The following is a 23,198-nucleotide window of genomic DNA, read 5'->3' on the forward strand; positions in this document are numbered from 1 at the left end:
CACATTTAGATGTAACATTAAATTAACAGCAGCAGAACAGTGAAACAATTGCATAAGAAATATAAATCCAGTTTTTATAGATTTCTGTCAGTATTGTGAAAAATAATCACTGCTAAGGAAGATGGTGGTCTTCTGAAATGTTTTAGCAGATGCTGCAAGTGTTTGACTACAGCACTAGCCATCTGAATGCAATGGAGGATTTGCATGTTGACTGGAATTTATTCTGTTCTTTTAACAGTGAAACTGTGATTTTTCTTTTTTTTATCCCTCTCCTTCTTACATGCTTCCCTCTTTCTACACAGAAGGCAATCCTAGATAAGCAGATTAATATGTGGGATAGCTCCTCTTCATTGTTCTGTGCAGCACTTCCAGCTTTTCATAGCCAGTTGGACTTGTTAGAAGAAGCAGAGCGATTGGTTGTTTCCTGGGCTCTGTTTCATAAATTATAGCCCAGCATGCATGAGCATGATTCCTACAGTTGCAGTAATCCAGAGGCCTGTCAGTTCCTGACTTTATGCATGTTTATTCCTACTTGTTTTATAATATTGCACTGGAATTTCCTGTCTTAGATAGTTTGCTATTGCATCGTCAGGACTTTGTGAGTAATTTTGACTTTTTCTACTCTGTTAATTACATACCGTAAACAAGAATGCTTGTGTTTAGGAAGTAGTTCACTGGAAGCTAACGTTTGAGATTCTGTGCTGTTTAAGATCAGGTAAGTTAACTTTGTAGCTCTTCTCTTGCCAGGTTTAAAATAGCTTTGTGATGTTACATGTGTTCAGAGCATTTGGGGTTCATTCACGTCTGAAATAGACTGTGTTTGGTCCCATAGTTTTTGTTCTTCTGTAATAAAATATAGTGGTGTTGCATTACACCTCATTTGTACCTAATTAAGACATGTGGCATGTCTCACATTTTCACAGTATACTGTATACTAGCAATTGTGGTAGAACTAATGAAGAAATGCACACAATTCTGAGCTTGTAATATGATAAAGAATCCCCACTCCTCTCATATTCACCCCTTTCATCTCCTCTAAATAAGAACATACATATCAGTAAAAGGCAGGATAGTGTTAACAACTAGTATGTTAAACAACTGCAAGGCTTAATACCTGCCCTCCCCCCCTTCCCCCCCACCCCCCCCCCATTTATGAGTGCTATGATGTTTTCCTTAATTTGTAGAGATATTTTTCGTGGCAAGCAAAATGACAGCATGTTGGAGTTCACACTTTTAAAAAGCAAATTCAACCCACAGTGAACTAGAAACCTGTGGGAAATGCTGTACAGGATCTGTGGTCTAATCAGATGGAGTTATCACAGTGACTCCCTTGCTGGTTTCCTGAGATTGCCAGGTGTTGCCTCTGCACAACTCAGGTTTAAAACAATAGAGCGACAGATTGAAATCTGAAATTAGAAAGCTACTAAGGTAATGCTCTACACTTCTCTCATAAATGCTATAAGATCATATTCATTGCTATAAACGTGTCCATGCAAAGAACTTTCCATGTTGCCTTTTTTTCCCACTGGAAATGTCACTTTTCTGTGTGGTGTAATAAACCTAGTGTTTGCTGGTAAATAGCTTGGGTTATCCCAAGATGCATAATGTTCTGATAGCAAGATATAAGCCTGTGCTCTTTCTTATTAGCTTTCTTTTTGAAGTCTTAGCTTTTCAGATGGAATTCTGTGACTAAATAATTTTAAATAGTAAATATTCTTCAGACAGCTGCCTTGCTCTTTCTAATATATATTATTGCTCCTGGGTATATAAAATACCCTTGTAAGACTTCTCTAGATATCTTTTTTTTTGCTAGCAAATAAATTATTTTTCGACCCTGAAATAGAAAACAGAAATGTAATTTTAGCAATATTGCTGCTTGCATGTCTTACATTGTAAAGTGACCATCACACACTGAAAGTGAATACTATGGTGATTCTGTCTCAAATATTTTTGTTAGATGTGGATCAGCAAAATGAACAGCTAAGCTCCTCTAAATGGCTTTACAAAGTTTAACAAGGGGTTTGCTCACACAGATAATATTTGAGGTAACTTTTGCCAACTTTACCATACTGGTCAGATAAAGGAAGTAGATATGCTATTACCTTTGGTAATATTAAACCTAAACCACAGTGAAATCAGTTTGACTGAGATGATATGTGTTCAGTGAGACAGTGAATTATATTATAAGTTATTAATTCCTATGATATTTATGTACTAAGAAATAAGAATCCAAAGTTCTCTTAGATGTGTAATCTGGCTTCAGCAAGAGTTTCTCTGATGTATGTGAAGCACAAGGAATTGAGCTGGTGAGACATTAAACATGGAGAATGTGGTATTGTAGTGTGAACAGCCATGTGACTTGCCATGTCTCATCTGAATGGAAGTTATTCCTGCCAGGAAAATTTTTTTCATATAGTCAGGTTATTTAGCTCTGAACATTGCTACTTTACTTCTGTGCTCAATAAAAAGAGGGATTATGGAAAAAAACTTGCAAGTTTAAGTCAGTTTCTTATGATGCCGTGTTTGCTGTGATCCTAAGGCGAGCAATGTATGGTAGCTGAGCATGTGGACTGCTAACAATACTGTTAATACCATGTTTCCAGCTGAAACTGTATTGAGACAGAATTCTATAAGTGATATTTGGAAACTAACATATCACAGGCAGTGCCTTCAGGCTGGATCAAAGTCTTATTGTGCTGGATGCTGTTCAAACAAGTAGTGAAAGGAAGTCCCTGCCCTTATGAGATTATAAGCTAAACAGGGTGGTAGGCACAGGATGGGTATGTGCACAACTTAAAGATAACCTTGGGCAAGTCAGACCAGGTCAACAGCTAAAGAAGGAGTGAAATTCTGGAATATATTTGCAATATGATGTTGTATTAGATATATCTGTAGCAAAGACCTGAGGCAATGAAGGCCTACATTAAGACACCTGCTTGATCCAAGAAGCAGTATAGGCGCATTGTGCCAAAGCTAATTAGGCCAGAATTAGCTTGCACTGAAGATTTTACTGTCTAGAAGCTCCCATAATTTATAGCTCAGGGCCTCTGATGCTACTTGAAAGAAACTTTTTGTCTTCTCTTAAGTTAAACAATTCTCGCAATATTTTACATCCACTTTAGGAAGGATAGATTTTTAGGGCTCTTTGGAAAGGTTTTCCCAAGTGTTTAGAAGAGAGTCTCAGATTTGCAGCCTTGTTTAAAACATGCCAGAGGCTCTTCTTTATAAATGAAAGGGAGCTTAACTTCACAAGGAAGACAGCACAAGTTGTAGCTTTTACATAGTACCTACCTTGAGTCCTTCTGTCTATCTTGTTTGTATTGGTATTTGGCTGAAGCAAGTAAAATTCATGTGCGTCAGTCTCCTTAAATTTAAGGCTGATATGAAGAAATGCTTTACATAATTTGAAAGAACTTATAAAAAGGAAGAAACTCTTCCTTAGCCTTGAAGTTCTGGTGCTTTCAGTGTGAGTGCAGATATCCATGTCAGGAACTAAAGTTAGCCCATATTCTGCTAATAATTCATGGCAGCCTTGGGAATTAAGTATTGGTCAAAGTTAGTAGAGGATCAGACAGGGCCTTCTGTTGTTGTTGCTATAGTTATGTAATTTTCTTTGAAAATATTAAGAGACTTTGTGGGTGGCACTGCTTGCCTTTGAAACAAATATTTCTACATACCTCAATTTTACAGATCTAAAATACTTTGTGTTCAAAGAAGAATGTATTTATGTGACTGTATTGTCATGCTTCTAAGTTGTAATTTGTCATACAAAACACTATAGAATTTATAAGTAGAAATTTTGCATTCACAAGAAAAATAAAGAATTTTGCTTAGCCAAATGTATACTGAACTTTTTCTTCTCTCATTTACAGTGGTCATTTAAATTTCTAAGTTAACTATGCACTATATAAAGATTGTTCCAGAGCTTGAAATACAAATAAATATGTTAAGATAAAAAAAAAAATACATCCTTTTTTTCTTTATTTTTGAATGGAAGATGTTTTGCCCTCTTCCTGGATGATCATTAAGCATTTAAATGGTCTTGGAAACAAGCAAAAAAGTGTAATCATGTCGTATGATAATGTATTGTAGCCTCCTAATAGAGCATAAACAAACGTCTTTGATGTCTGTGTGTTCTGGTAGATCATCCAGCAGATTGAAAAGTGTGGAATGAGGAGGGCAGAAAGAGAGAGAGAGAGAGGGGAAAGAAAGAGAAGTAGAAGGAAAACCAAATGAGTTCCTATCACATTTGGAAGAAACCAAAGGGAATAACAGGGAATATTGAAATGAAAATTAGCTGTTCCATCCACTATCTTCAAAGTATCCTAAAAATGATGATTTATAGTATTAAATAAAGTATGTGGTGCAATTTGGCCCAGAGGGGAAAAGAAAAAGTCTCCAAGTCATATTAATGAACCAGCTCTTCGCTTGCTTCTGTAATTTTGCTTTGTAGTCACTTTCTGTATGATAGTTATGCTGTGAACTTACTGTTCATAAAATATACCTCAAAGATGAATGTGTGGATGTTCAGAGTAGGTGAGAATTTACATTTGTATAGAAATGGAAAAGACTGATTATTTGCAGGTATTTGTGTTCTTAGGATCAAGGACAGAATTGCTTTGGTTTTGTTGTGTCAGGATTTGAGTTTTGTGCATCTGAGAAAGTAATTCTCTGTTCCTATGTCCTAGCTTCCTCTGCTTGAATGAAAGTATTGTTACCCAAAGTAGAATGCAGATGTATTTACATTTTCAGGCAGTAACACAAACATTCTGCCCAAGTAGCATAGCTCTTGTGTGCAGAGAACATGGTGTTCACTCAGGGCTCGCTGGAACTTGCTGTTCTCTGCATGAGAAATGACAGTGTCTTTTGCATTAAATAATTTGCCAGCAAGTTTTACCTGTCATGCTGATTTGGAGAGCTAGAAAAGCTCAACCTTGCTGTAGCCTGGAATCTGAATTACAGCCTGTAGACAGTCTGTTGGCTTTCTTGATGCATCATATTCTAAGTACAGTCTCATTTATATCTCCAGTTCTGACAAACCAGACCAAAACCTTTTTGAATTTTCATGGCTAGAGGCTCTTGAGTAAGAACTGTAAATATATATTTTGTAGGTTGCTAAACTAAAAAATGAAATTATTTTAGTTCAGTAATGGATTTGAAAAGCTAAAGGGAGAAAAACTGCTTTTTGTGTATTAAACATATGAAATCAGTTGTATATAAATTTTTTATTAAGGTATGGATGACAAAAATTGTATTTGATGTGTGTTTGGATGTGGTCTGAAGGTAAGATAGGAACTGAAGTGGAAGAGGGTAGAAGGTAGTTTTATGGCCTGTGACAGAAAAGGATACAGATGGAATAATGGGACTCTTCTGTATAAATTGAGCTGACAAAGCTTGAAAGCTCTTTTGTACTCCGTTTCACTGGTAAACCAAAATTTTGAGAGCATAAGAGATGTGCATACTGTGAAATGTGATTAATTGAATCCATGTTTGTCTGTGTTTGTAGTTATCCTGAACAGTTCTCCCAATTTTTTTCCGCTTAGTTAAGAAAAATTGCATTTGGCTGCAGTACATAAATGTCTGACACAGTAGGGGAAAGAAATACAGCTGATCTTGCTATCATGAATTTCAGTATGTGGCTCAATCAGTACTTGGTGATATCTGTATTGGCCCTAAGGTACAACATTTTGCAAATGCAATTAAAAATAACAATTAGAAATTTGAACACACAGGCCCTTTTTAAACATTACGGGCCTTAATATATTTCTTTTTACACCATTTAAAGTAGTACATGTGATAATTTAGGATGATTTACCCCCAAAACAGAGTGTATGTGGTTGTACATGTATAACAATTTACATGCACAATCAGAAGTTGAATTTTTTGATGCCGATTTTGCTTGCTGTTTTTAAACCTTGAATATAAAATTTCAATCTGCATCAAAGAATTTAAAATTTTTCTTTAAAATCAGTATCTGACAGTTAAGATGTTCAAATGTAGTCTGTCTATTCCTTATCTTATTTTCTAGGGATCTCCCTAAACTCTTTGAGCTCTGGGCATTGATGTCAAGGTTTGTAGATTCATTAATTTATAGCCAAGGAGTCTGCAATGATTCCTATCGTTCTGTCTCTTCTTTCTGGAGCCGTGGGCAAACTGATATAGAAAAGAAGATAGAGTTTTATGAGAATGTATTTTCTATTTTCTTTACACCCAGTATATACATACACTGATATAAAATTAGTGTGGTGATTAGATATTTATGTGCATAAACCATCCCTTACACAAAGAAAATCTTTAAAATGCAAATTATACTTGAAAAACCGCTTAAAAATTAAATTAAGGGCTGAGTTTTTTAATATTTGCACTTTCCAGAATCTGAATACTGTATGCAGCTTCTGGACTCAGCTCATGTGGAGGTTTGAACATCTGTGGCTCATCCATGTAAACAGATGGTGAGATCTGTGATCTCCCAGGCACTTGTGGTGAAACGTGGTGTCTGGCAGAAGCATATTTGTACATCCACCTATCTTGGACCATTAAAACGACTGGCCTTGCTCCAGCCTTTTTATATATGAAATTTCTAGAAGTGTGCTGCCCTTGATCTTCAGGGACACACAGTCTGTTATTTGCCTCTGTTATCTCCATATGGATGCATCCCATCAAGATATTTAATTACGAAGAGAGGGGAAGTTGTTAATCACTAACCTTTTTAACAATAAATTCCCACTTAGTAGATAAAGCACAGCATGTGCATATACAGTAAATGAAACAACTAGCTGAGACCTGAAAACACCAGTTACTAATATGCTTTGACTTTAATTAAAATTAAAAGTTATAGGAACATGTACCTAATGACCTGTTAATTGACATTGTGGGGTATTTTTATTTAAACATAAATCTCTCCTTTGAAAAAGCATCTGTTGCTCTGAATAATCAAGTTTATTTTGGATGAAGCCAGCTACTCCCAATGACAAAACAAAGTCTGAAGACATAAATCATGGTCATTACAGTCATTTCCTGAAACCTTCTCACAGAAATAACACTAAGCCCCTTTATTCAAATATTCATATTGAATTGCTTTTTTCATGTGCAAATCTGTAGAAATACTAATGTATAGGATAACCCATGGGATGAGATAGTCATAATACCGATGTTCCCAAAAAGTGCAGTGCAGAATCAATAGTCTAGTAATTTTTCTGTGCAAGAGGAAAAATGAAAGATGACTTTTAAGTCATCCAGGGAAAGCATAGCACTGGAAAAGATTTACATCACTGTAATGGAAAAAAAATAGCCTCTTATGTCCAGTGGAGTCTATTATTTGGAGTGCAGTAGGAAAGTCCAGCAACAGTAGAAAGGAAAAAAAGGGTTTCCTGTAGGCTTTTTAGCAACATTTGTCGGCATACTTGGTAAGGTGGGAAATGAATAGGGAAAAAGGTAAAAAATAACCCTTTCAGAAACCATTTATTTAAAATCCAGGAAATGCCTGCTTTTGCAGTGTATTAGACTGAGAAATTTGGAGGTGATATTTATGGATAAAAGACTTGATTTTTCTTACATTATCTTCTTTCTGAATGTGCTGTTTTAACAAAGAAAGAATTGCTTACTTTTGGATATTGTTTCCTCTAGCTTCAGCTACTGATTTTTAATTCTGTCTCTTAGTGAGTCTTATTGCAGCTAAGAGCAAAATATCACCTTCAAACTCTGTTATTAACATGTGATAATATAAATTTAAGTTCTTTCCAGTCCTGGCTAAGATTCTAAGCTTTTTAATATAATCCCTGGGTTTAGATATTCTTGATCCATCTAAACTATATCGAGCATTACTTAAAAAATTCCTCTCTTCATTGAGGATGCTTTTCAGCTTTAGAAGGTTTTTATGGCTCATTGAAGTTTCTGCTTTCAGAGATATTAAGCAATATAGCATGTCAGTTGTATTAGTGTTAGTGGCCAGTTCTGGGAAAAAAAAGTACTTTTTCTCTCCGGAATTTGCTCTTTCATGGTAATGGTTTGCTGCAAGTGGACCACTAAGACTTATAACTGTATTTTGCTGATAGAAAGCGAAGTCTGTTTTCCTCTTGTGACTTTTTTTTTCCTTTTTAAAACTGTTATCTGTTTGCAGGATTGCAAGGTTAGAATGCTTAATAATTCAGGTATGAATTTCTCTATGAATTTAGGACCAGGCACTCAGTAGTCATGTCATGCAGCTCTGTGGTCCTAAAACCAGTTAAGGCTTCATTTGTTTATTTATATCTCTCTCCACTCCCCATGCCCACCTCCCTCGTGAAAAGTATCTAAAATGATGTTGAAATTATGCTTCCTTGCAGAAAATTTCCTGCATGTGAATTTGAGTAGTATGAAATCTCATACATCCAGTATGCTCTGGAGTCAGGTGATGAGTGTACTTAAAGGTCAAACGCCAGCCTAGGACAGTAAGTGCTGGGGGAGACAGACACAATGAAAATTTGTCTGTTCTTCCTACTGGGAACAGGTCCCACCATGTCCTACCTTCCAGACCATGCTAGTTGGCAGAGCTAATACAGTGCCAGGAAACATGTTTGTAGTTCCTGTAGTGGATCAGTGGTCTAGGGTTCAAACTTGCACCCCAGCCACACTTTGTTTGGCTTTTGGGAGTTCAGGTCTCTCTGCTGTGTTTACTCATCAAGCTACTGTGTTGCCTTTTGTCTGGGTAACTTCTCAGCCTACTTCCTACACCAGCTGACCAGCTTCCTGGTCAGCTGCTCTTTGCTTGCTCGGAAAGGCAGGTCCTCCCCAGCCAACAGCCCTCTAGTTGTCAAGCGAAGGGCAGGTCCCTGAAGAAAACTCCACAGGTAAGAGGAAGTGCTCTCTCCAGAGCAGGGCCTGCATGTGCAGGATGCACACTGCCAGGGAAACCCACTACATGCTTTGTACATTTGTATGTGAGGGCTTTGGGCACAGTCTGCAACAGACCTGAGTGTCCCCAGGGGTGTGGCTCCAGAACAATCCCCTCTCTGTTTCAGTAGCCTTGCTGCAAGCGCTCTGGGAGTTTTGTGTAAAAAGACCTAAGAAAACTGTGAGTTAAATACTGGACTGAGACTTTGCATGGGAAACTGTATATGAGCTCACAAGTTGTTTACGTTTACGAGTATAGAGACAGCAAAAAAGAAAACAGCACAAAATATTTAAACAGGAAGTTAAGCTAATGGCTTTCAGCAGAATTGCCTGCTTGGAATTAGGTACCAATGCAGTTTCTTGCTGTTTTGGGTTAGTAATGCATTTCAGATAATCATGGAGAAAAGTTTGTAGAATGCATCTTTTGCCTGCTTTTGTTCCTTTCACTATATTCATATTTTTAAAGCCTGCAGGTTTTTTTTCTGTTCATCATAGGGATAACTCATGACAACTTAATGTCCAGGAAATTTTTTCAGCGCTTTGTATTTTCTTAGTCTGTTATTGATTTGATTTTCACCATTATATGTCTAACTATTCAATATTACATATGTACTTTAGTTTGGATAAAGTTGTTCTGTTGTGTGGGGAAAAAAATATTATCATTCTGCTTCAGGGAATTGTTTGATATGTGCATAAAATCAAAATTTAAAAATTTGGATTGGTGATTCCTTAGGAGATCTGAAATTATATGGTTTGAGAGAGTTAATTCATAAACAGAGAGGCTGTAAAAATATAAATACACATACACACATACAACACACAGATATATCACTGGGTGAAGAAAATCTGAACCCAAATCTGAACCCTATTATCAAAGAGCCAAATCTTACATGTACCAATTTATGTGCAAAATCTTGCTGACATACACTGAAAATGTTTCAAAGTGTTCTGTACTCTGTGATCAGATATTCACTACTGAATTTAAGGGCAACTGAATTGGAGGGCAAACCATGTAATTATGACAGAATGAAAATTTATAGTAATTTATAGGTTTTCTTCTTTTTTCCCTAGTTGCTACTTGAACTCATCATTCAGATTTCTAAATCATCCACTGTCAAACAGTAATTTTGGAATTCAATTATACTTTTACTAATAAAATTCGGTGAAATAGCTAATAAACCATATAAACCATCAAATTGCAAATAGTCGATATTATAAGCAGTACAATACTAAAATAATTTGCAATATTAATCCATTCATGAAATTACAATTTAACTTGACAATTCTAAAAGTTTAAACAAAGCCAGTTCTATGACCAGATTTTACATGGAAGTAGATGTGAAGAAATATAAGCCAGTGTTGGATTGTGACTTGTTGCGCAGCCGATCCCAGCTAATTTAAATTTAAATCTTTGAAAGCAAAATGCAGGTAAAACATGAGACTGCAGCAGAATTTTAGGACTCCTACTGTCTGTTACTGCTGTGCAGATGATTTCACAAAGGGAAAAGAAAACAGATGTGGTCAGCAGTTTAATCTGCATTGGCTGCCTTGGGACAGTCCCATCTACGGATCCTGGAATTCTGGGTTTATTTTCAGGTTTTCTGGTGTTTTATTGTTCAGCCTGGAGAGGTCTCTGGAAGTTTTTATTATTTAGGAATAATTTCAGAGGTAGTTAAAAGCACATTCCTATATGCTTCCATTATGCAAATTTTCTTATTGCTTTCTCCATATTAACTGAACTTTTTGGCTAACCGGTACCCCAAAAGTTCAGATTGAAGTACACGTCTGTGAAGGGAAATTTCACTCCAAACAAACGAAGCTTGGCAAAATTTACCACCAACTGAAAATATGTTCGTATGAGAAGAAGAGTAAAGGAATTTTTGTCTAAGAAGTGTAGCTGGAGGGTGCTTAGCAGTCCTTATCTCATGATCCTTGTGTGGTTGTATGCATAAGGATGACAAGGCAGGCATCAGACCCTTCAGGGAGCGGGGGGAAGGGGAGCCCGTGGTGCAGCCCAAAGTCACAGTGAAGCTAGGGAAGATGGCAGTATTTTCACAGTGAGGAACCATGGCAGCTATTTCTGTGGCAGTATTTGTTGTCTTGCTGCGTCCTGTACTGGGAGGTGCTTTACACACTCACCCCTGAACCAGGATAGGCCTGTGTTTGTTGTTGTCTGACAAAGAATATCTATGTACCAGCATTAGCCTGGCTTGAGATGCAGCTGACCATCTGGACCCTGAATTTCTAAAGGATTCTTTCCAAATCAGATTTAGCATTCCCCTCTGCTCCATATTCATCTTGTTTTAATTCTGTTTCTTGGGAAATTTGTTGCTGATATGTACTGGGTAGATTCTGTGCAGCAGGAAATTTTCACCTTCCTGTTTGAAAGAGCAAATGATAATTTTTAATCTAAATGTTTGCAGGGGTTTTTTTTAAGATTTTCTAGACAAATTCCAATAAAAACATGGTTGTGAATTGAAAATAATTTTTAAAAGCTTTGCAGAAGCTATTCAGAGGAAAAGAAGGTTTTAAATTTAAGTTTATGGGTTTATTTTTTCACAGCCATTTTTTTATATGTAAATGATTATGTTATATAAATGATGTAAATATTAAGTACCACTATTATGATACTTGTACTAGTTTTGTTTAAAAACCACTGAGAAAAATACAAAATAATATTTTCTTTTTCCTGCTTCAGTGCTGGGTGAATGATGAAAGGAAACTGTACATGTAGTTTGGCTAAATGAAGACAGGTTCATGAAGACAGTTCCCTAGATCCAACTTCTCCTTTCCAAAGCAAAGATATAAAATGTATTGGGTTCTTTCAGCTCCTTAAGAGGACTTTTGTTGAACAACTAATGCTTACGACACTTGAAGTTGAATGTGCAACCTAAAATCATACATTCTTTGTTATCATGTTTTGTGCCTAGCAATCTCCTGTTTCCTTTAATTACAATAGAGAGAATCACAGAGTAGTCGTGGCTGGATGGCTCCTCTGGAGATCATTTAGCCAAATCCCTTTGGTTACCTGGACCAGGTTGGCCAGATCCACATCCAGTCAGGTAGCTCCCATAATATTTTTGAGTACTTTAGTTTCTTCTGCCATTTTTTTAATTATCAAGCTATTTTTCCAAATTAAGTTCAGCATGTGAAAGTGCCTGTCATAGTCTGTTTGCATAGACCAGACTTTCTTTGGTGGGAAAATAATTTCTTTCAGATGATTTTTCTCTAAAAAATATGCCCTTCTTTTATGCCTTAGGTTTTAACTTTTATATTTTTCAAATCCTGTACTGCCTAGTGTGTAATTCTGAAGTTTCATGTGGCCTGTTAACTACTGCTCTGTCATTCTGGTTAGACATAACAAGCCCTCTCTAGGTTTGCACTTCAAGGACACCTTGTTGTCCCTGGCCCTGAAATATATAAACTAAAGCCTTAAGAGGAGAGGCAAAGTTGGGGTAATTACATCATTAACTGAAATTATAATTGGAGAATTAACCCTGATATGAGAATGGACAAAACTTATAAAAGTGTGAAGAACCTGTAACCCAGCGTCCATCTTGGGTGGAAGTCCCTCGGTGGCTTTTGACTGTCCAGAGTGTATCATTGAAGGCCCTTCAAATAAATACCTACTTTTATTCTCTTAATCTTGTCTAGCCTCTGTTTTTAGGTAGCCACTTCAAGGCATCACTTTCACATCAGGAACACAAAAAGCTCTCAGGCTATAGAAAAAGGAAAGTTTAAAAATTCTTTTTAAAGAAAATTTGAAATAAGAGAATTGCCTCGAGGCTCACCCAGTTATCACAAACACAGCATTATGTCTACAAAATAATCAAGGTGATCAACAACAAATAACAGGAAATCTTGACTAAGGCAGTAAAAACTGGGGCAAACAGGAGAGAAAAAGAACCTGTATCCGAGTTTGTCCCCAAACAGTTTGTAGATTAAAGGTTATTTTCATTAAGGCATGTACTTGTGGAAGGAGCAGACTTGTTATTTGCTGACAAAAAGATAAAAGCCCTTCAGGTCTTCATATGTCTTTCTACAGTAAAAATACACATTAGCAAATTGAGAAGAATGGAGCAGTAAATACTTGGATATTTGCCTACGGTGGAGGCTAAGCACTGCCTATCCTAGTTTGTTCTTTACTTGTGTTCTTCTTCCTTTATTTAATGTTTGTGTATTGCACAGATGTTGGCATTTCTAACTTTCAGGTTAATCTCAATGTGCCCTTTGTCTAACTCTTTGTCAATGCAATGGAATGGGGATCTAGAGGTAGAAATGCATGGGATAAATCTCTTGTACCGTAGCAGGTAATGTAAATAGAGTATTCTTTGTGTGTTTACATTAAAATTACAGGCATTTGGAATCTTCTATAGAGCAAAATAGAAAATCAAACGAAAGACTGAGCACCATGATCTTTCCAGATGTCTTTGTCATGAAAAGAGCTCAATAGTTGGGAGGAAATCAATGTCCTTCAAGAATGCCTCATATCATCAGGTAGTCTCTTCTAAAGTTTATGAGTTAATCCATAAATATTTGGCACTGTCTGTGGCCCAGCTCTGTTTTGCCAGAAAGTTTTGCAGGATTTTTTTCTTTTATGTTAGGCCACTTCTCTCGCTGCCAGTGTCTCAGAGTGCTTGCTGTATATTGCTGTCACAATAATAGGTAGGATTGTTTTCATGCTTTGATGTATTTAGGCTGATGTTCCCCTTAGTAGAATAGTATTCACAATCTCTCTGGGCCATCTGTGCTTCTGAACAGTCACCCTCATAGTAATGAACTATGCCTGCTCCCCCTGGCTTGCGCTGGGTGTGGCAACAGAGCTCCTCTGCCCCTGAGCCTCCTTGGCACCCCCACCATGCCCTGCCAAAAGACACAAAGTGCCTGCTTGATCTTTTCTGGCACTAGAAGCAAAAAAGCAAAGAAAACCCATGACGGCAGTAGGAGATGGGAGATTAGGGTCTCCCAAGGGTGTCCTTGAAGGCTGAAAAGTCATCAACCAGCCTGGGGGCTGTCTTCACTGCCTCTGTCATTCCACTCCCCTGCAGCCAGCATGACTTGGGATAGCACAGAGTACCTGCATGAGGGGTCAGGGAAGGCAGAAGAACAAGCCAGAGGTGCCACTGGTGCCCACAGTTCTGGGACAGCCGCTGTGAGGAACCACAGTCCTGCACAGCCAATGTTCTCCCCAAATGCAGCACTCATAGTGTAGGACAATATCCTTGCCTTGTGTGTGCCCACAGGGGCTCTGGACTAAAAACCACAGTAAGAGCAGAGAGGGCAGTGCCATCGCAGACAATTCCCAGAGATGTCACAGGGTTCAGGCAAGGACAGCAGATACTGCAAAGCTGGAAAGACCCTGATTCAGAGGACCTTGTCCTCTTTTTGTGGCCTAGTGGGGATGGTTTAGCCTCAAGCCAGATTCCATGGTGTGAGGCCAGTGACTGTAAGGACAAGGGCCTGGCATGGGGCCGTGGGACCATGCAGGTGGGGAATCCTGCTGACTTCCTTGGTACAAAGAAGAGCCTTGACTCAGCTTCTCTGAGGGCTGTCATGGGAGGAGGACTCACCTATGATGTGCACTGGGAAAGCCCCAGAGAATGACTGAGACTGGAAGGGTTCTCTGGAGGTCACCTTGTGCAGCCACCTGCTCAGGCAGGGCCTCATAGAGCCACTTACCCAGGACCATGAACAGAGCCTTTCCAAGTATGTCCAAGGAAGGAAATTCCACAGTTTCTCTGGGCAACCTGTGCCTGTGCTCTGTCACCCACCTAACATTCAGAGGCAGCCATCTGTATTTCAATTCATACCCCTTGCCCATTCTCTTGTCACTAGGTAAGACTGTTTCATCATTCCCTCAGCCTTTCCTCCTATGTGGGGTAGTCCATAACCTGGAACTCAATCCGTCCATCTTATTGACTCTCTGGTGGAGTTTCTTGAGTATTTCCTTGCTTTTTTTTGTCAAATGTTTTCAAATTGTCCTTTCAAAGATATTTGAAGTTTTTGTCAAATCTCAAATAACTGAAATAGTAAAGAAAATCAAATTAGGCCCCGTGAGCTAATAAGATATTTGATAGGATTGGAATAATGAAGTAAATTTGCTGAATGATGTGACTAGGATAACACTATTAAGAAACAGTAATGTTTCAGGCTGTGATTATAATTTGAATCATTAGTTCTTCCTCTTCTTTCATAACCCCTTCCAGCCCTCACCTTTAAATATTCAGGAAAGTATGTTTCTTTGACCTGTGCCAGCAGTAGGTCTCAAACTATTTTTATTAAATTCTTTGAAGGGTCACAACCTACAGGATGCAATAAAGAGCTGTGTAATATTGTGCTCCAGCGCAACTCTTACAGCTTCCTGTGAGTCCTCTTGAAGAGTGAAATTATCTTAGCTGGTATTTATTTAGCAACAAAAGCATCTCTAGAAATAAAACCAGGATCTAGCAGAACTGAGAATTATGGAAGTGTTTTCCTTTGGATGGCAGATTCCATCAAGGCAAAAATTAATTTGAAGATTATATACAGAGGGTTCTTGTGAATTGATTCCAAGTATTATGTTAAAAAAAAATATATAAATATATCTTAAATATTTTTTGCTATAGGTGACAGTGTTGATCCTGGCTGTATTTTATTGGATGTTTTTGCCATTTTATTCTTGTCGGTTTCAATAAGGCATATGAGTCAGAATTTTCTCCTTCTCTCCAGGGTCCAGATAGTCACTACCTACGGTTGATGCTTTGGGTAAAACATGTGCCAGAGAGAAAGAAGAGCATATTTGCCCTTTTTCTATTAGTGGGATATTTCTGAGAAAGGAAGAAACTGTTGACTTGGGAGAAAATTGTTAGAGAAGTGTTGAGCTTTTGATGGGGTACCCTTCCTTCTTGGACCAGGGTAAGAGAGCAGAGGAGGCTGCTGTTCTAAGTTCTTTATTTCATAGTCTCACAGCTTTCTTGAAGGCAGAGTTCAAGGGGGTTACATGATAAAGGCAAGCAGCAACAGCAGGCAAAACCAGCTTCTTCTTCTGTATGCTCTATATGCTCCATGTATATTTTTCTTACAGAAGTGTGGATTATGTTTGCTAACTGACCAATAAGATTAACACACAATTCTAGTTTTTCTTTTCTTTTAGCCTATCCTGGTCTAATTCTAACAATCGTAAGTCTTACACAAGTGTTACACAGGTATCACACAGATTTGGGTGTACAGTTTCTATCAGTTCTTATTTTTTATGTGAACTCTATCTAAAAAATGTGAACAGTATAGTTCTATCTGTATTTTGTCTGAAGTAAAGAATTATGTGAAAAGGTAACACTGCTGCAGTAAGAACTGTGTTTAAGGTCTCTGTTGCAGCTTTTTAATGTTTAAGACACTTAGCATATATTTATACTGAAAGTTAAAAATGTGTATTTCTATTTCACTTTGGTGTGGCTTCATGTATCTCGGCTTGTCCAAAGGTTTTAATTCAACCCCTGTGCTTTGGCTTTCCTCTGGGCCTGAGTCCAGAGGAGCCTTCACTCCAACAGAGAAGAATCTTCCTCTTTTTCAGATTACTTGGGGCTAATCACTACAACAAAAATGAGACTATTTGTAAGATAACGCTATAGCATTTAAATGAGCTAAACTCAGGGCTCAAAGGGGGTGGGGAATAGCTCTTTTGAGAGTTTGTTCTCAAAATTGTCAAATGTAGGTTTTGCTGCTGGGGAAGCAGAGGGTTCCAAGTCTCGCTGGCCCTGATAAATGCATTGAATGGGGTTGAATGGTGTCATCTGCTAAAGCCATGCACTGTGGTACTCTGGGAATTCTACACATTTATTCATCTATGCATGATCACCTCACTTCTTATGAAATAGCTTCCAAAGTCACTCAAGTGCTCTCAGGATTAATTATTTTTTTGTCACTATTGCCTCCTACTTAAAATGCACTGAGAAGGAAAAACACTCAAAGAATTTGTTTGATAGAATCATTCTTACTTTCCCCTTCTTTACAAGAACTGCCTATGTACTTAGACTTACATTTTGACAATATGTTCTTTGAAACAGAATGTCTGAAATACTTCTTTGGTACATTTCCTAATTTCATCCTGCAGCCTGGCCTTGAAGGCAGCTGCTGTATGACAGCCTGAAGAGAGGGGTGAAAGCTAGACAAAGTACATGTCATGTTACCAGTGGGTGAAGAGCTAATGCTACAATATGGAAAATGAAACAAATATATTTCGGTTGGAAATGTGGATTTCGAGGTGATTCTTCTGTTGACTGAGAACCGAATGGTGGTTTTGGGCATCTGTAAAATGCAGTGAAAATGACAGTAAGTCCAGGAAGGTGAGCAATGGGCTTTTTCTGAGAAGAGAGTGGGATAGTGTGAGTACACACACATACAGGACTGTATGTTCAATGTATATTGTAAATATGTTATAGATATGTGTGTTATATTGTAAACATGTTATAGATATGTGGGGCTTCTTCTGATGCTGTCCCTAAAGGCTGTGTACAAGTAATTGTGGTAAATAGCCAAAAATGAGAAATCAAGGTAGTGCTGCAGAGAGATACACGAGGGTGTGTCAGTAATGGCCCACATAAATTTTGTAAGTAACAATGTACATCTAGTGGTAGAGAACATCCAAAACAGTACATTAGAACTGAGTGAGAGTATTTGAGAAATATATGAGAAGATGAAAGACACAGTATAAAGAAATCAAGGGATTTTTAGCCTGTGAGCAGTAGTTTATTGCATGGAGAAAACTCAGAAAACAAGGAGTCAGTAAGTAAGAAACGGAGTAAGCCTTTCCAAGGTGAGGAAAGCATCCTGCAAATGCAATTCAGCATGCATAAGGTAATGAAGCTGAGAGGCAATAACTCCTTTAACTATGCCCCTAAAATAAAAAACCCCTTCCCCCCCATCCCCCCCCCCCCTCCCTTTTTTTTTTGGACTTCCAGTATGAGAAAATTAAAGGAAACAGGGAATGAAAACAAAAATTGTCTCAAATTAATTGCAAGGTAGAAATCAAATATGACTATAAGCTAAGAGAGATGATGCAGTTGCCAGTTTCAACACTTTTAAAGAAAGGGTGACATTTGCACTAAAACATAGCTGTGGGTTTTGTTGACCAAAAATGAGAATAAGAAGGTTTGGGCAGTGGGAACTTGTGAGTTACTGTGTACAGTCTGTGTTCCCTGACTTTGCATTTCTTAGTTTAGCTACGCTTCATCCAGGAAATTTTATGATGAGTGAGCATGCCTGCCAAGATGGTGCCATTTAGGGTTAAACAAGAGAGCCTGATATATAAAGCTGCCCAAGTACACTAATGTTTCATGCTGATTTATTTTCTTAATGGGGCAAGTGTTCTAAACTTGGCTTTAGCTAAGTACTGAAGGATGATTTCAAGTGTCTAAACATGGGGACCCACACAAGAAAATTTTAGGCCATCTTTTGTACACTTCAAGGTATCTGAAGATTAAAACTACAAAGGGAATTTATGCTCCTGTTTCCTTTGAAAAACTTATTAGTTGTGTGTTTGCACAATTAAGTGTCTAGCTAAATTTAAAATGTGCTTTTATTATGACAGTCATTAGGTATGTTGGGAAAAGACATAGAAGAAGCTAAATAGGAAAAGTGCCCTTAAATTGAAGATATTTATCTTCTTGACAGTTCAAAGTTTTTGTTATGCATCTTTCATAGGAAGATCCCTGAAATTTATTAATAATGCATCTTCAAGTGTGTCTGGCTTAGCTAGCATTGCATCAGACATGGGGAAGAACAATTCAAGTAAACTTGGCATTCTGCAGAGAAAATCTGAAAAATATTTATTTACTTTCATGTGCTACCCTTTACACTCATTACTGTGTATTAAAATGGAGGGCAAATGCCAATAACAAAATGATTTATAACAGGTAGCTGGCAAAATTTCATTTAATGTTCTGTTTTTGTTTAAAGTAACTTAAAATTGGTATTTTTCAGAGAATATGCTCAGGCTGTTTATGACCAAGTATGAAAAATCTCACAAACTGGTAGAACATATCTTCCAGCCAAAAAAGCATAACCTTATATTTCAGTAGAAAATTAAAAATTAAACTACTATTAAGAGTAAAAATTTAATTAAAGGAAAACTGTATCTTTTTGAATGGAAGAGTTCTACAATAAATCACATAATCAACAAAAATAAGATTGTTCATTTATAGGGTTTGCTTCATTTAAGGTTTCTTTATGACTTGAAAGCAATTAATCTTCTTTAACTGTCCTGTCCTTATACATGTTTTATTAGTCTTAAGTTAACAAGCCAAACTGAGGTACATCATGGTTAAATTATTTGCCTGAGTTAACAAAAAATAACTTTGATTTATATGATAATCACTGATTGTGTATGTCAGGCCTTTTGTGGTTTTCTAAGTGAAAGTTTTTGTGTCCCTTTGTATTTTTGTATTGGCATCTGAGGCCAGTACTTGGGAAAATAAGCAAGCACACCATATGGCATTAGAGCTCAGACTGATTTCTCCCCTGTCCTCCATACCAAGAGTGGAGGTCCTCAACTTGTCCCATGTATAGCTGTGCATGCAACTGGTATTGCACCCAGAAGGTTCCCTACTGCTCTATGGGAGACACATGGCTAAGGTGGAGTAAAGGTGATTGACCATGTTGAAATTTGGTGGTAGAGATGAATTTCTGACACAAACTTGATGCTCATAGGGGGACCAGAGTGTTTAAATGAAAGAAATAAGAACAAATATAACCTTTTGTTGCAATGTAGAAATGTAGAAAAGAAGAAATCTGCATTTCTAATCGTAGATACTAACAAGTTTATTCTCTCATGGCATTACTGCTTGTGTCAGTAGAGTCCTTTATTCAGTGTAAAATGGGCCAGAAACAGATTTTAGATGTTTTGTGAGTCTGATATTATAAAGATGTTTATTTACTTTTTCTACTTTTCCTAAGAGTAGTTTGGATCTTCATGATTTAAAACAGGTCATGATTAGGGATTTAGTACTTTCCTGCCTGTGAAGTCCAGTGCAGACTGTATATGGCATTTTCAGGCATCTGATAAGAATCAAGTGAGATGCAGGGCAGAAGACTGCTGTATTTAGAAGTGTATGTAAAGGGAAGTGCCCAAGAAAGTTGCTTAGTTGGAACAAGATTTGTAAAGGTAAACATGTTTAAAGAGGCACATTTTAAAGAGGCACAAACCTTGATAATATATGCGTGCACAAGACGACATCAAAACATCATTTTAAATTATGGTCTCCACACTGCCCATTTAAGAGCTTGCATGAACTCCTTTTTTTTTTTTAAAAATTTAAACAGTGTTTTTTCAGAAGCTAATGTTTAGCAGTCACACTTAAAACTGTCATTATGAACACCTTTGTTATTGGTATAACACCACCCACTTTGGATGGATAAAAACAAGTTTCTGTTTAAATTTGGACTGATATATGTGAAATGGCATTCCTTAGATGTGGAGGAATGTAATAATGAAAGCTCCTGCTTTCATGTGGTTGTGGTTTTGGGGGTTTCTGGCTTCCAGGTCCAGAGTTCTCTTGCCTTGGAATGGCCTAGTGCAGAGTTCTGCAGTGAAAGCTGCAGATACTGAATTTGGTTTTCTAAAGGGACTAAAAAAAGGCTTTTCCTGTCCTTCTCAATGCAGAATTGCAGTTGGTTTTGTTACAGACACTTTCTGAGCTTTTTGTTCCACCAGTTGTTGGGTAAATTTTGCCTGGATCTATATCGTTTGACCCCTTTGCATGAGCTGATATTAGCTTTAGTCCCATTAGTCAGAGTTCAGACAGAGATGCTGACCATTTCTCAGAACATTATAGTCTGTCTCTCAGAAAGGTTATGAATTTCGTGAAGCTGGTCATGACATTCTTCCATCCACCCCCACAGGGTCTACTGGGTAGTAAGGAGCTGCAAAGTTTGACAAACTAGATAAATATATGTCTGAAAGCAAAGCAGCTGTTCAGCTTCTTCCTTCCCCCTCACTGTACAGTTCTGGGAGTACAGCATTCCCATTGCTATATTCCCACACTTCAGTGTTCAGTATCATCCTGACCTGCAGTCCTCTCTTCTAAGGATTGGTTTTTACTGTTTATTTATTTTCTTGGTACAAATGTCAGCTGATGCCTTACTTGAGAACAGACAAGAAGGGCAGTTTCCTTTCTTTTCTGTGATGAGAGCAGACCCATGGTTGACATGGAAAGCAAGCTGTAGTTCTCCAAACTTTAATCATGTACTTAGTGTGTTCCATTAGAGGAATGTGCTCCATGTGTTTCAGTCTAGCAGGAGAGGATCTTGACCCTTTTGAGAACCTCTGAAACACTGAAGCACCTTAACATGTCCCCATTGGCAAGAGTCAGGTGAATTTTACTAACTTAGGCTCTGCAAGCATGTGCAGCAGCTACCTGTAATCAAAGCTGCTGGCACAGCCTCTGTCATACGGAATATGAGATGAGTGTCTTGTACTGCCTTGTGGTGTTCAGATGCCCATCATTCTTCCAATCTTACGTAGGAAGAAAAGCGATCATCTAGCTGCACAGGAGCTGAAAAAGCATTCAGAAACAAAGGCTGTCTAATCAAACAAGGAGTGTTTACAAGAGTCCATAAGCAATAAGTATTGCGATACTGCAATCTGCTTGGCTGTAAGTACTAAACATCTCCCAAACCTTCTAGTGATTTAAAAACATATGCCTTTTTTTCTATCTCTCCCACTCTGCATTAGTATTCTTTTTATCCTTTTGAGAACAGATTAAAGGAAGCAAGTAGCAATATTTTATCCTGGTGTATTTGTAAAGCAAATGTCCTTTTCTTCAAGAAGTACAAGGGGAATGGGAAGTAGCTTGTGTAGGTATAGAATCCAGCATGGCTCTGTTTTCTGCTGCTGGAATCACCATAGTTATTATTAAGGCTGTTTGGAGTATTGCTTTGTAAGAGTGCACACAAGCTCAGTTTGGCTACAGGATCTGAGCAGTACAAGGAATCATTTCCGGGCCATTGCTGGTCATGGTTACCTCTGAATGTTCAACTGTTCCTGGGGATTTGGCTCCACGGGCTTTTTTGCAAGTTCTCTTTTTTTTTCCACCAAGGTTTTTCCTGGTAGCTTTTTTCCTTGTTGCTTTGGCTCCTTCTTGGGTACTATCTTCCTTTTGGCTTTGCTGGGAATTAAAGCTCCTGCTTACCAAGAATCACGTGCCTCTATACCTTCCTGATTTTCTTAGAGTTTTTGCCTTTAAAAGATACTTTTGTTATAGATGGACACTATATTTTATGTTTAGGAATTTTCCATTCCTTTGCCCCTGCCTAATTTTCCATTCCTTTGACCCTGCCTCTTTTCTTCCTACCAGAAAAGTATGGAAGAATGGATTTCAACAAGATTTAACTTACATTTTATTTTAGGCCAAGGCTCTTTGTGCGCTAAAAGTCTTTCTCTGTCTTTCACTAACTTTCCTTATTTGGAGTAGGTATGCATAGGCTAGCATCCTTGTCTCTTAAATTCCAGGAATGTTTCTGGCAAAACAAAGTCTTGAAAACAAATACATAGAAATTACTGTGAATTGTTACATTAAATCACAACTTTTTAATAGACTCAATTCACATATTCCCATGCTTTTGCATGTTTTGCTATTGAAGAAGTTAACTTCAAGTTAACCAGTACTTTCCAGAAACCTTAAATGTCGCAAAAGTGAGGTCCTGTAAGAGAAATGAAGACAATAGTGAAATGAAAACAATAGTCTTATATATGAGTAAGCAAATGGTATAGCCTTTTGCTTCAGCCATTCATGTGAACTATGGTTGTTTCATATATTCTGAGACAGAGTTACTTTACTGTCTTCAGTCTGACCTGTGGCCTGACTATGTGGCTTTGGTAATTAATGCAACTGAGTAGCAAGTACTTAGGATCCTCCTTCTAATATATGCCATGGCTTGATAAAGCAGCATTAGATGTCCATTTCTTTTTGCATCCTGTGGAAAGCAAGGGGGGATCCTTAATGCTTGGAGTACTGGTATTGGGCACAATATTTGCAGCCTCCCTCATTGGTGTATTTTGGCACAATAAAGACTTGAACTATGTGGGATCTTGCTTTATATCTGCAAATGCACAGTTAGAAAAAGGTCATGTCTGTCACAGAATCTAATGAAAACAATATGTTTCAGTGTTTTCAGTGGAACAAACTCTGGAAACTCCTTTCAGGTGACATGAGATGTTTTGTTTCTGTTTTAATGATAATTGTGTGTTCTCTAAAACTATAACAATATGAGTTGCGTTGAATGGCCGATAAAAATGTTCCATTTCTAAAAAGGTCAAAGCAATTCTTCAGCTATATCAAAAGTATTTTAGCCCT

At 37.6% G+C, this 23,198-nt stretch overlaps 1 protein-coding gene across 1 annotated transcript in view; it reads left to right on the forward strand.

Moving 5' to 3' along the window:
- The first annotated feature begins 511 nt into the window (after positions 1-511).
- PDE4D (phosphodiesterase 4D) overlaps positions 512-23,198 on the forward strand; it is a 551,221-nt gene continuing 528,534 nt past the window's right edge. Inside the window, exon 1 of the mRNA XM_042028299.1 lies at positions 512-715. The gene's annotated coding sequence lies outside the window, so the exon portion shown is untranslated. The remainder of the gene's footprint in view (positions 716-23,198) is intronic.

The sequence above is a fragment of the Corvus kubaryi genome, unplaced genomic scaffold (assembly GCF_017639235.1).
Source record: "Corvus kubaryi isolate FWS band 111438036 unplaced genomic scaffold, C.kubaryi_AGA036_p1.0 37308, whole genome shotgun sequence".
NCBI classification, from domain to species: Eukaryota; Metazoa; Chordata; class Aves; order Passeriformes; family Corvidae; genus Corvus; species Corvus kubaryi.